The sequence below is a fragment of the Prunus mume genome, linkage group LG8 (assembly GCF_029339155.1).
Source record: "Prunus mume cultivar Tortuosa linkage group LG8, ASM2933915v1, whole genome shotgun sequence".
In the NCBI taxonomy this organism is placed as follows: domain Eukaryota; kingdom Viridiplantae; phylum Streptophyta; class Magnoliopsida; order Rosales; family Rosaceae; genus Prunus; species Prunus mume.
The window spans coordinates 5,948,339-5,960,649 of NC_142705.1; the positions used below are offsets into that span (position 1 = coordinate 5,948,339).

At 33.0% G+C, this 12,311-nt stretch overlaps 1 long non-coding RNA gene across 1 annotated transcript; it reads left to right on the forward strand.

Annotated features, from left to right (window-relative positions):
- Positions 1-8,150: 8,150 nt before the first annotated feature.
- Positions 8,151-9,035, forward strand: LOC148914587 (uncharacterized). The gene is made up of 3 exons (XR_016122849.1): positions 8,151-8,547; positions 8,647-8,770; positions 8,920-9,035. It is a non-coding gene; the product is annotated as an uncharacterized LOC148914587 (long non-coding RNA).
- The last annotated feature ends 3,276 nt before the right edge of the window (positions 9,036-12,311 follow it).

Genomic DNA, 12,311 nt, shown 5'->3' on the forward strand with positions numbered 1-12,311 from the left:
TCCTTGACTCCATAATTTTTTGTTTTGTTTGACAAAGACTGTTTGGTTTATGTTTGGCCCCATTGGAGTCTGTTAATGAATGAGGTAATTATAATTATGTAGGCTTAATAATTCGAGTTTTTATGAAAAATAGCAAAAATTTGACTCCTATTTTCATAAATGTCAGTTTTTAAACTTTCAAATGTAGCGGAAAACTCACCAAGTAGACATAAATGCCCTCAAACTTAAAACCCACGTAAACCTAAAAACTGTTGTGTTGCAATGTGCATAAAATTGATTCAATTTCCAAAACTCTCACACCGTAAATTGAAAATTGCTGTGAGCCTGCTCAAGGCCCGCAGCTTGGGGCTGACCTGGCCCAAATGTAAGACGAGCCGCTTATCATGACTTGACATGTTTGAATAATTTTTTTATTCATTTATTTTTATATTTTCTATAAGAGCATCACCAATGGGGAGTGTAAATTCAAGGGTGTAAAGCCACTTTTACATCCCCTTTACACCTCCGAGGGTGTAAATACATTTTTTGCTTCAATGGGAAAAGATGTAAATCTAAGATGTATAATTGTTTTGTTTGTCTTAATTTGTTTTTGTGTTAAATTTGTATTTTGTGTTTACTTTATAAAATTAAATTTTTTTTGTATTAGGTTAATTTTAATTTTTCAAACAAATACACCTAAAAATATTTAAATTAAGAGAAGATATGATTTCATCCAAAAGCATTGGGGGGAGCATGAAAACCACAAATGAGCAAACAACATGTGATTTTTTTTCCAGAAATTACTGTAGCCGTGGGTCCCACTTTTTATGCTGACTTTTCACCATTTTTTCTCTCTTTTTCCCAACTGGGTCCCACCTACAAGAGATGTAAAAATAGATGTACAATTGCATCTATATTTACATTTCATGGTGGTGATGTAATTATACATCCATTTACACCCCATTGCGGGTGATTCCGATCACAACGGGTATATATTTAACATACATTCCCTTATATACCCCCCCCATTGGTGATGCTCTAAGGGATTTTTGTACAAAAGTCACATGAACTTATACCTAAGTTTCAATTTGTCATCTTAAAGAAAAATTTAATAGAAATGTTACCTTAAATTTTTAAAATCTATGATTTGTCATCTGACTTTAAAGTGACATATGCTAACTTAAATCTATGATGCAACAAGAAATTCACCTCTGCTGATGAAATGTAGTCAGGAGAGATCTAATTCGGCAAATTTCGCCAAGATAGATCTGTGCCGACGAATATTCGTCGGGAGGGGTTTAATATATATATATATATATGTATATATATAAGTATAGTATCATTATTTGAAATTTTCTTTTTAGTAACTAAATAATATCTTAGCCTTATTTAATTACTTTCATATGTAATTATTATTTAATTATTTATTTCTTTAGTGAATAATTAAATATTTTAATTAACTTCATAAATTTTATTACTTAATGGATGGTAATTGTTTTTATTTAATCAAATATTTAGATAATAATTAAAAAATAACTACTAAATAAAGTAATTAAAAAAGGTAAAAAGGGTATAGCCGCGCAGCTATACTTTTAAAATATTATATTTATAGAATATAGCTGTTCGACGATACTGCTAGAATATTCTATTTATAGAGTACAACCGCTAAAATTTTCTACTTTTTTTTATTAATTAAATAATATCTTAGCCTTATTTAAATACTTTCATTAGTAATTATGTTTTAATTATTATTTCTTTAGTGAATAATTAGTATTAAATATTTTAATAATAATCCTAGAAATTTGGTTTTGGTACCCAAATATTTTAGTATTCCAAAATGGAATATTTTAAAGGTACAGCCGCTCGGCTATACTATATAAAGACCATAATTTGAATTTATCTTTTTTAATTACTTATGTTTTAATTATTGTTTACTTAGTGAATAATTAGTATTTAATAATAATTATTCACTAGATAAATAATAGTTAGAACATAATTACTAATGAAAGTAATTAAATCAGGCTAAGATATTATTTAATTACTGAAAATAATTATAAAAAAATTATTGACCTAAAGATACTAAGTTTATATTTATTTTTTTAATCCCAAAGACATTTCATCAGCAGAGGTTTATGCCGACAAGCATTTGCCTGATTAGGTTTCTCCCGATGAAATTTTGTCGAGAGAGGTTTGTGCACTTGTGCTGACGAAATTTCATCGGGAGAGGTTGTTTCGCCTTTTATTTTTAAATTTTAAAAATACAAAATAAGTTTCTTTACTTTTGTTTTTTGGCCAACTTCTTAAATTTAATACATGTATTTAGGTAATACCTAAAGCTTTTTTAAATTACTTGAATTATTATTTCTTTAGTGAATATTTAAATATTTTATTAATTTCGTAAATTACTTGGTTAATAGTAATTAATTGCTTTGAATAATTTTGTGGACTTTATTTTTTGTTCTTTTCATATTAAATAATCATTAAAATACGTGTGTACTTTACAATACATGTATTATACATTTGCTTTCATTATAACGAGTCTTTAAGATGTAAACGAAAAACGAAAGTATTATTGAAAAATATATACGTACATACATGTATAATACGAGTATTAAATGGGGAAATGCTAAATTCTTTATACGGTAATAACTCTGGGAAAGTAAAAAATCAAAATGGGACAATAGCTATACCTTGGTAATGGCCTAAACATAATGGATACTACTCCAAACTAGTCTTATCGAATGTAGGGGACTTTTTCTTCCGACAATTGTAAGTGGTGCCGTAAAGGCGATTGATGAAATTGTCCCCTTTGTCTGAGTTCTAAAATTAAGCTCCGAAAACACTTTGAAAGGACAGCAGAACCTTAGGAAGTATTTTGGTTACCTTCACCAACCAAAATAATAGCAGCTTACAGGTAATTTCTTCATGCTTACAGATAAACTCTTAAGCTCAGCGTGAGTGGCATGTGACATGGAAGCAAAATTAACATGAGTTTAGCACTAAGAGAAAATTTAGGCTTGCTTTGAGGGAAAAGGAAGTGTTAGGACAAGAAAGGAGAAGTTTCGTGAGAGATTTGGCTAAAAAAGAGGAAATAGAGAACATAGTTCTTCCGGTAGCTCGATAGATGCTCTGTCTGCCAGAAGAGAAGAATGGAGAAGAAAGGTGAATAGTGCACGAGGTTGATGGGTTTTTGCAAGTCAGAGAGAAAGCTTGCTCTCTGAATCTGAGTTGTGTTTTGTTGGGTAAAAGAGGTCTCATTTTATAGTTGCTGGAAATCATTCCTTCCCAAGAAATCCTAATGGTTTCTACCCATTTTGACTAAGCTTTTCTCCTCATTTCTCTTCTCCACCCTGGTTTTTCCTATCTTAGTGAAATTTCCTCTGTCTATTGGCACAAAATCAGAAACTTTGGGAGCTTAAGGCCCCCTTTCCTGCAGCTGTTCCAGTCGGACGGTCCATTCTTAGCTATTTTTCTTCTTCTTTCTTTTTCCTTCCTTGGCCAGATTTGATGAAGGAAAGGAAGTGGATATACATGCTGGTTCAAAGGGTGCTTCTGGCAGCTCGCAGGCTAATATTCTTTGGTTCCTTGAATGTTTCTTGCTTGGAACTTGCTCTTCCCTCCTAGCAACCAGCGTGGTCTTCCATGCTTCTTTGTGGCTTCTGTTTTCCAGCAAAGTGCTGATGGTTTTGCAGGTCTTTATTTTATTTATGTGGGCCTTCTAGAACAATGGATTGGCTTATCAAATAAATGGGTCAACTTCACCAAGGTTTGGCTTGAGGTGTTGGGCTTTTTGGTTGAGTCAATATGCTATTTTGGTTGGGATATTTTCTCTTTGTGCTCACCCACATGTTTGAGCCTAAGAAATGGGCTTGGGTTCTGAGGCTCCCAAGCAACCCGGAACCTCCATTTCTCGGCTCATCAATGGGCCTCATGACAACTTATTACCATCCATACCACAGCCCACTCAAGAAAGCCCCAGGCATCTTGCGTGGCTTGAGCCCACTTAAACTTGTGGCATGCTTAGGTGCAAAATAATAATTCATTGCTTGGCGTGGCGTGTCGCTTGGCATGGCATGTGTGCAAGCGCATATGATGAACTTCCGCGTGCCCAAATCGAGTTTCTTCTCAGTAAGGTATCGCATTGGTTCGAGAATTTATTTGGGCCAAATCGTGGATTTTTTTGGGCCTCAACATCGACAAAGGAAAATCGGGGAGGAAAAATTTTAAAAACAAAAAGGCACCCATTAGATATTTAAAGAGTATATTTTAAAGGTACAGTCGCCCGACTATATTCTATAGTACCATAATATGAATTTCTTTTTTAATTACTTATGTTTTAATTATTGTTTACTTAGTGAATAATTAGTATTTAAGGTTTTTTTTTTACACATAATTCACTTATGTTCAAATCAAAGACATAATGTATTGGTTTACTAAATATTTTTGTCCATTTTTGCTTCTTTTAAAATTTTTCTCTCTCCTTTTGCCTTTTCCAAAATGTTAGTATTTAATACTAATTATTCACTAGAGAAATAATAGTTAGAACATAATTACTAATGAAAGTAATTAAATCAGGCTAAGATATTATTCAATTATTGAAAATAATTTTTTAAAAAAAAATTATTGACCTAAAGATACTAAGTTTATATTTATTTTTTGAAGAAAACCTCTCCCAACGAAATTTTGTCGGCAGAGGTCTATGTCGACAACGATTTGCTGGATTAGGTTTCCCCCAACGAAATTTCGTCGGCATGTATTTTCGTTGGGAGAGGTCTGCACACCTATGCAGATGAAATTTCGTGAAATTTCGTAAAGAGAGGTTTTTTGCTTTTTATTTTTAAAATTTTAAAATTTTAAAATATAACATTAGTTTCTTTACTTTTATTTTTTGGCCAACTTCTTTAATTTAATACATGTAATTAGGTAGTACCTTAGCCTTTTTTTTTAATTAATTTAATTAGTAATCATGTTTTAATTATTATTTATTTAGTGAATATTTAAATATTTTCATTAATTTCATAAATTACTTGGTAAATAGTAATTAATTGTTTTGAATTATTTTGTGGACTTTGTTTTTTGTTCTTTGATATTGAATAATCATTAAAATATGTGCGTACTTGTACAATACGTGTATTATATGTTTGCTTTCATTATAACGATTCTTTAAGATGTATACGAAAAATGAAAGTATTATTCAAAAATATGTATGTACGTACGTGTTTAATACGAGTATTAAATGAGAAAATGCTAAATTCTTTATACGGGTAATAACTCTGGGAAAATAAAAAATCAAAAGGGGAGAATAGCTATGCCTTGGTAATGGCCTAAACGTAATGGATACTGCTTCAGACTAGAATTTTTCAAAAGTATACCTGCACGGCTATAATTCATAAATAGAATTTTCGTAAAAGTATAGCCGTACGGCGGTGCTCTAGAATATTTCAAAGGTACTGCGGCTATACCCAATTAATTAGCAGTCCCAGTGACCGCATCCCAAACCTGCAGAATATTGAAAAATCATAACTAACATTGAACTTGAATAGCGTGTTTTGTGAAAGCATATAGCTGCGTGGCCATACTATATAAATAGAAATTTTCAAATGTATAGCCCGGCTATACTCCATAAATAGAATTTTTCAACAGTATAGCCGCTTTTTTTTTTTTTTTTTAAATTTATGTGTAGCCGTTCGGCTATACCAATTGAATACTACAATCTGAATTTCTCTTTTTTAGTTACTTTAATTAATAGTTCTGTTTTAATTATTATTTAATTAGTAAATAATTAGGATTTAAATATTTTATTTTATTTTATTTTATTTTTATTCAATAATATGTGAGTACTTTTTTGTGTATTATTGAAAATTTTGTAACAAATAAGTGTATTAAACATGAAAAATATGTATGTATGTGTACAACACGAGTATTAAACGTGAAAATGCTAAATTCTTTACAAGAGTGTGTGCTTGTGATCGTGTCTGTGAACAACTTGAGAACAAAAAAAGGGGATAAAACAGTCTAGACACGAACCAACCAAAGCAACTAAAATCTTTTGTTGAATTCCTCATTGTCTAATCTCAACCTTTTGCCCGGTGGTGATGCATTGTCTTCAAAACTTACACTATGATTCCATCACTTCTCGAATTATCCTAAGTGCGGGGAAATTGCCTCACCTTCAAATGCTACTATAAAGAATTGTACTGGGTTAATTCGAGTATTCTAAAACTATAAGCACCTATCTGTAGCTTCCCCTCGATAAATAAATAAACTATGGTGAGACCAGGAGAAGGGATCACACATAGAAGAGATACACTCAAGATCCTCATTTCATTGGGAGTCATGCACATGGAAATGTCACCTTTGGGGTTGATCTAAATGCTGCTCCAGAAGTGGTGCTCAGTCCAGCACCATTCTCAATCGTAGGGGAAGTGCCCCATCTTGCTTTTTGCAAACTGAATAGGTTCAGATGGATGTGTTGCAACAACGAGAGGATACACCTTTAAGCTGTTAAGAGTATAGCCATGCGGGATATACTATATTTTTTTAATATAAAATTAAATAATACAAAACCCGGAGTACAGTCGGGCGGAAAAAAAATTACCTGCGTATAGCCGTGCGGCTGTACTATTGATAAATTAAATAAGTCAGGGGCTATCCTATAAAATACCCAAGTATAGCCGCGCGGCTATACTATTTAAGAAAAGAAAAAAAACAATTACCGTAGTAATGCCGCACAGCTATACTATTTTTAAGAAAAAGAAATACCGTAGTATAGCCAAATTAGCCATTATCAAGTGATGCTCTTTTTTTATTTTTATTTTAATCAGGAAAGTGATTCTTTATCAGGAGTTATGAACTTATGGAACGCACACTAAAAATCTATATCAACAAGGATGGAAACAAGTCCATCTTCCATCAACCAATACTCAAGGGGTTATATGCTTCAGAGAGATGGTTCTTGAAACTGATGCAGGGATATAAGCGCTTTGTTGTGAAGGATCCACGAAAGGCGCATATGTTTTATATGCCATTTAGTTCATGAATGCTAGAGTACACTATATATACGTAACTCTCACAACCGCACAAACCTACGCCAATTTTTGAAGGAATATTCTGAAAAAATTGCAGCAAAGTATCCTTACTGGAATAGAACTGGTGGAGCAGATCATTTTCTTGTTGCTTGCCATGACTAGGTATGCTCTCCATGCATCTTTCCTTGTCCTTGATTTTGCTTGGGTGACTAATGTCTTCTTTGTTATTTTGATAAGATAGAAAGAGAGTAGAATGAGATTCCAAAATGGTTTTGAGATTCATGGCCTAAGCTTTCACTTTCAAATGAATCTTATCATATTGGCCCATGTGAATACCAAATCTAGTGAGGAGGTTGTTTAAACCGACCAAAGGACCATTTTCAAAAGTGGAACACCATATATTCTGTCCATAAATGTGTGTTTGTTTGAGCCCATAATGACTGCAATTTCCTACATGTGTGTGTGTGTGTGTGTGTCTCTTAATTTGTGCATGTATTCTTAATATGAAAGGTTGGCTTTTATAGGCTCCATATGGAAGGGATGTCTCTTTGGGAAACATATGTTCGTTATGCGAGAAATCCTCTTAGAGATCTTGGAGGCAAACCCCCTTCTCAGAGGCAGATTCGTGCATGGCTATTTACGTTCAATTCTGATAGAGCACTGGAAGGACAAAGACCATGATATGAAGATCTTTGGTCCAATGCCTCCTGGTGTTGCAATCAAAATGAACTACATCCAGCATATGAAGAGAAGCAAATACTGTATTTGCCCCCCAAGAGTTATGAGGTCAACAGCCCACGAGTGGCTATAATGTATAAAAGAACAAAAAAGGGTATAGCCGTGCGGAGAATTTTTCAGAAGTATAGCCGCACGGCTATAATTCATAAATAGAATTTTCGTAAAAGTATAGCCGTCCGGCGGTGTTGTAGAATTTTTAAAAGGTACAGCCACACCTGCAGAATATTGAAAAATCATAACTGACATTGAACTTGAACCTGCACAATCACTTTTGAATTAGTTAAGCCATATATCAAACCTTAATGACCCTATCCTAGGCGGGTCTAGGCGGCTAGGCGGGTCTGGGCGGCGCTAGGCGGGTCTAGGCGGCGCTAGGCGGGTCTCGGCGGCCCGGCGGGCTAGGCAGGTCTAGGCGGCGCTAGGCGGGTCTGGGTGCCAGGGTGGGTCTGGTTCTTTAGGGTTTAAGGTCTGGGTGCCAGGGTGGGTCTGTCGTATTTTTTCCAGGTACGTGTGCCATTTTCTTCGTTGAAGCCGATATTTCGAGCAAGAACTGTATCCGATGCACCACCTTTTGAACCCAGCAATATTGCGTCATTGCAGGCACAGTTCTGCAGCCACTATCTTTTAGTCTATTCTTTCACTTCATTTTCTTCTATGTTTATTGATGGGATTCAAAATTATAGCAGCTCAAGTTTAGCAAGTTTGAATTTGATGGGAAACTGAATCCTACTTTTGTGGAAGGGGCATTTAAGCTTCCGTTATCAAGCATACGATCATATCTAAAAGAGCCTATTACTCCCAGGTTTCACATTCTTTTCATTTTGCTGGATTATCTTTTTATGAGTAAACATAATTGATCTGTTTTAGTCTTTAAAGAATCTCTTGCTCGTGTTCCGTGTAGGTTCATACACGTTGGTTCTGCAGGAATTACCCGACCTGACAGGGCTGGACTTGATCTAAGCAAACAACCTCCTGCTGTTCGCTTGAACAAGGAATTGGATTTTATCCTGACATTCAAGTTGAAGGTTTCATACTAATTCAGTGCAAGCTGTTTGATATTTTTATATATAATCAGTGTATCAAAATAGAACTTCTTAGCTCTTTTCTGTTATTTTTCTTTTTCTGGGTCAGATTTAGCTCTTTCGATTTTGTACATTGATAAGTTTTGGAGCAGGGGGAGGATTTAATACGGGAAAGTGGAATACCATATACAATTGTGAGGCCTTGTGCATTAACTGAGGAGCCTGCCGGAGCAAATCTCATTTTTGACCAAGGAGACAATATAACGGTATATAACAAATAGAAGTTGTTGTATTGGAGACATGTATTGCTCTTTCTTTCCCTTATAATAGGAATAATACCTGAATGTTATGATTTATAGTATTTATATATATGCAGGGTTTCAAGAGAGGAGGTTGCCCAGATTTGTGTTGCTGCGTTGGAAAGCCCCTATGCATCTGGCAAGACATTTGAGGTCACACCGACTTATGTCCTTAATTGTGTGCTGTGTGCTGTTGTGCGACTTATGTCCCTTAAGAACATGAGAAAAGGCAAGGCCTGTTATGCTTTCTTGATGACCTTTTAGCTTGGTTTTAACCTGTGAGAGGAGCAGCCTGTAAGCAATCCCATATTCCAGACTGACAAATTTAAGTTCAGTGAACAGAGACCTCATCAACCCGAACATTGTAAATTTGGATGATTGAAAAAGCAATAGGTGTGTGCAAAGTAGATGGTGGAGTAAGCAAATGGTCTCATTTTTGCACTTCAAAAGTTTCCAAGGAAACAACCTGATGTCATCATATTGAAAAGGGAATTTTATAACATATGGTCCTTCTTTAGTGCAAAGCATCGAACAAATAGAAGTCATCAATATTCAACTTGCACCATGGTCTCTCTGTGGCCTACAAGTTGTATGCAAGCTTAAGGTAAAAAGATAGGAATTCTAATACCAGTCGTGTTTTGTTCGTTTCTTTGTATTGCTCTTTCCTTTCCCTTATCAAACTCAGAGGAATTAATACCTGAATGTTATGATTTACAGAGATTCAGTAGATTTGAAATGTCTTATCACAAATCTTTATAATGAGTACAAGTCACATGCTCAGTAACGTCACTGAAAATTACAACGACATAATCAATACTCTAAATAAAAATGATGAGGTTTTTCCACAACTTGCTCTTTATCCATCTACAAGGTGTAGCATGCATTGCACAAAGAAAAGGATAAATAATCCTGACTCATGTATCTCTCAATTTAATACTGGCACAAGTGGGTCAAACATCCATTTCCACAAGCAGAAAAAAAAGTTCTACAGGATGTTCTCAGTGTTAGAATGCTCAAGCACGTTATATAAGAATGCATACAAAGTATAAGACCAATAAGGTTTGCATAGCCCATCTTAGTGAATAATTATTATTTAAATATTTAAATATATTTTATTTTTATTCCTTAAACTTGAAAAATCTAAATTATTTATATGGGTAATAATTTCGGAAAAGTAAAAACTCGAAATGGGACAATAGAGACTTGGGTAATGGCCTAATAGTGGCTTATCTTAAGGGAAAAACAATTATGAAAAGAAGACCTATGTAAAGAGTTATAGCTATACTATTTATAAAAAAGAATTGGTTTTCAAAAGGACCCGTCAAGTATAGCCGCGCGGTGAGAGGCAGCAGCCGGATAAGGTGCCAAGTAAGCTAGATCCCATATATCCTAGATATTCTATTGCACAAACTGACTAAATGTTAAGTTCCCAGTGAACCAGAGAACTTTGATTTTACAGGCCTCTTTAGCAATCACAGCCCCTTATACTTTGTTGGAACAAAGAAATTCTTTTCCAGACTTGTCTTATCTACAAAAGAAAATCATGGAGAAAAAATTTTTAAGACAAAAAGGCACCTGTTTGATGTTTAAAGCGTATAGCCGAGCGGCTATACTGTACAAATAGAATATTTTAAAGGTACAACTGCCCGGCTATACTCTGTAAATACCATAATCTGAATTTCTCTTTTTTAATTACTTGTGTTTTAATTATTGTTTACTTAGCAAATAATTAGTATTTAATACTAATTATTCACTAGAGAAATAATAGTTAGAACATAATTACAAATGAAAGTAATTAAATCAGGCTAAGATATTATTCAATGACTGAAAATATATATATTTTTATTTTATAAATTATTGACCTAAAGATACTAAGTTTATATTTATTTTTTTAAGAAAACCTCTCCCGTCGAAATTTCGCGGTAGAGGTATTTTTCGGGAGAGGTCTACACTGTGAAATTTCGTCAGAGAGGTTGTTTTACTTTTTATTTTTATTTTTAATTCTTTTATTTTCATAATAAATTTTTTTAAAATTTTAAAATATAAAATTAGTTTCTTAACTTTTGTATTTTAGCCAACTTCTTTAATTTAATACATATAAGTAGGTAATTCCTTAGCCTTTTTTTTTTTTAAATAATTAGTAATTATGTTTTAATTATTATTTATTTAGTGAATATTTAAGTATTTTACTGATTTCGTAAATTACTTGGTAAATAGTAACGAATTGTTTTGAATTATTTTGTGGACTTTGTTTTTTGTTCTTTGATATTGAGCAATCATTAAAATACGTGCGTACTTTTACAATATGTGTATTATACATTTGCGTTCATTATAACGAGTCTTTAAGACGTATACGAACGGTAAAACAAGTATTAAATAGGGCTAAATCTTTATATGGGTAATAACTCTGAGAAAGTATAAAATCAAAAGGGGACAATAGCTATACCTTGGTAATGCCCTAAACGTAATGGAGGTCCTCTTTTTTAAAATAAAATGAAATAAAATCGTACAGCCGCACGGCTATACTCGGTTTTTTTCTTTGTTTAAAATACCGAACGGCTGTACTCGGTTTGTTGATTTTCTTTGTTTGAAATAGTATAGCCGTACGGCTGTACGCGGTTTATTTAATTTTTTTTGTTTAATCCAGTTAAATTATTAATTATATTATAATTATTATTTCTTTAGTGAATAATTAGTATTAAATATTTTAATTAACTTCATTAATTATATTACTTAATAAATAGTATTTCTATTTTGTTTCCATTTTTTTGTTTAGTAATCACTAAGTAAATAATAACTAAGACGTAATTACTAATCCAAGTGATTAAAAAAGAAAACTCCATATTATGGTACATAAAGGGTATATCCGCTTGTCTATACGATTAAAATATTATAGGCTCTTGGGCTCTATAGAAATTCAAATAAGACACCCAAACGAAAATAAGTAATTTACTAAGATTCCTTTTTCTTTTTTTTTCGTTTTTATAAATATTTTTTCAACAAAAGTTTCAATCAACAAAAAAGTTTACACCAAAAAAAAAATGGGAGTTTCATAAAACACCCAAAATGGGGTTGAAATTATAAAAAAACCCAAGCACTATTTAAACATATAAACACACCCAAAACCCATCATTACACACACTCAAAATATAAACACACCCAAAAAGTTGACTTTGGGGTTGACTATGTTTAAATAGTGTTTGGGTTTTTTTATAAATACCTAGGATTGGGTTTATTTATAAATT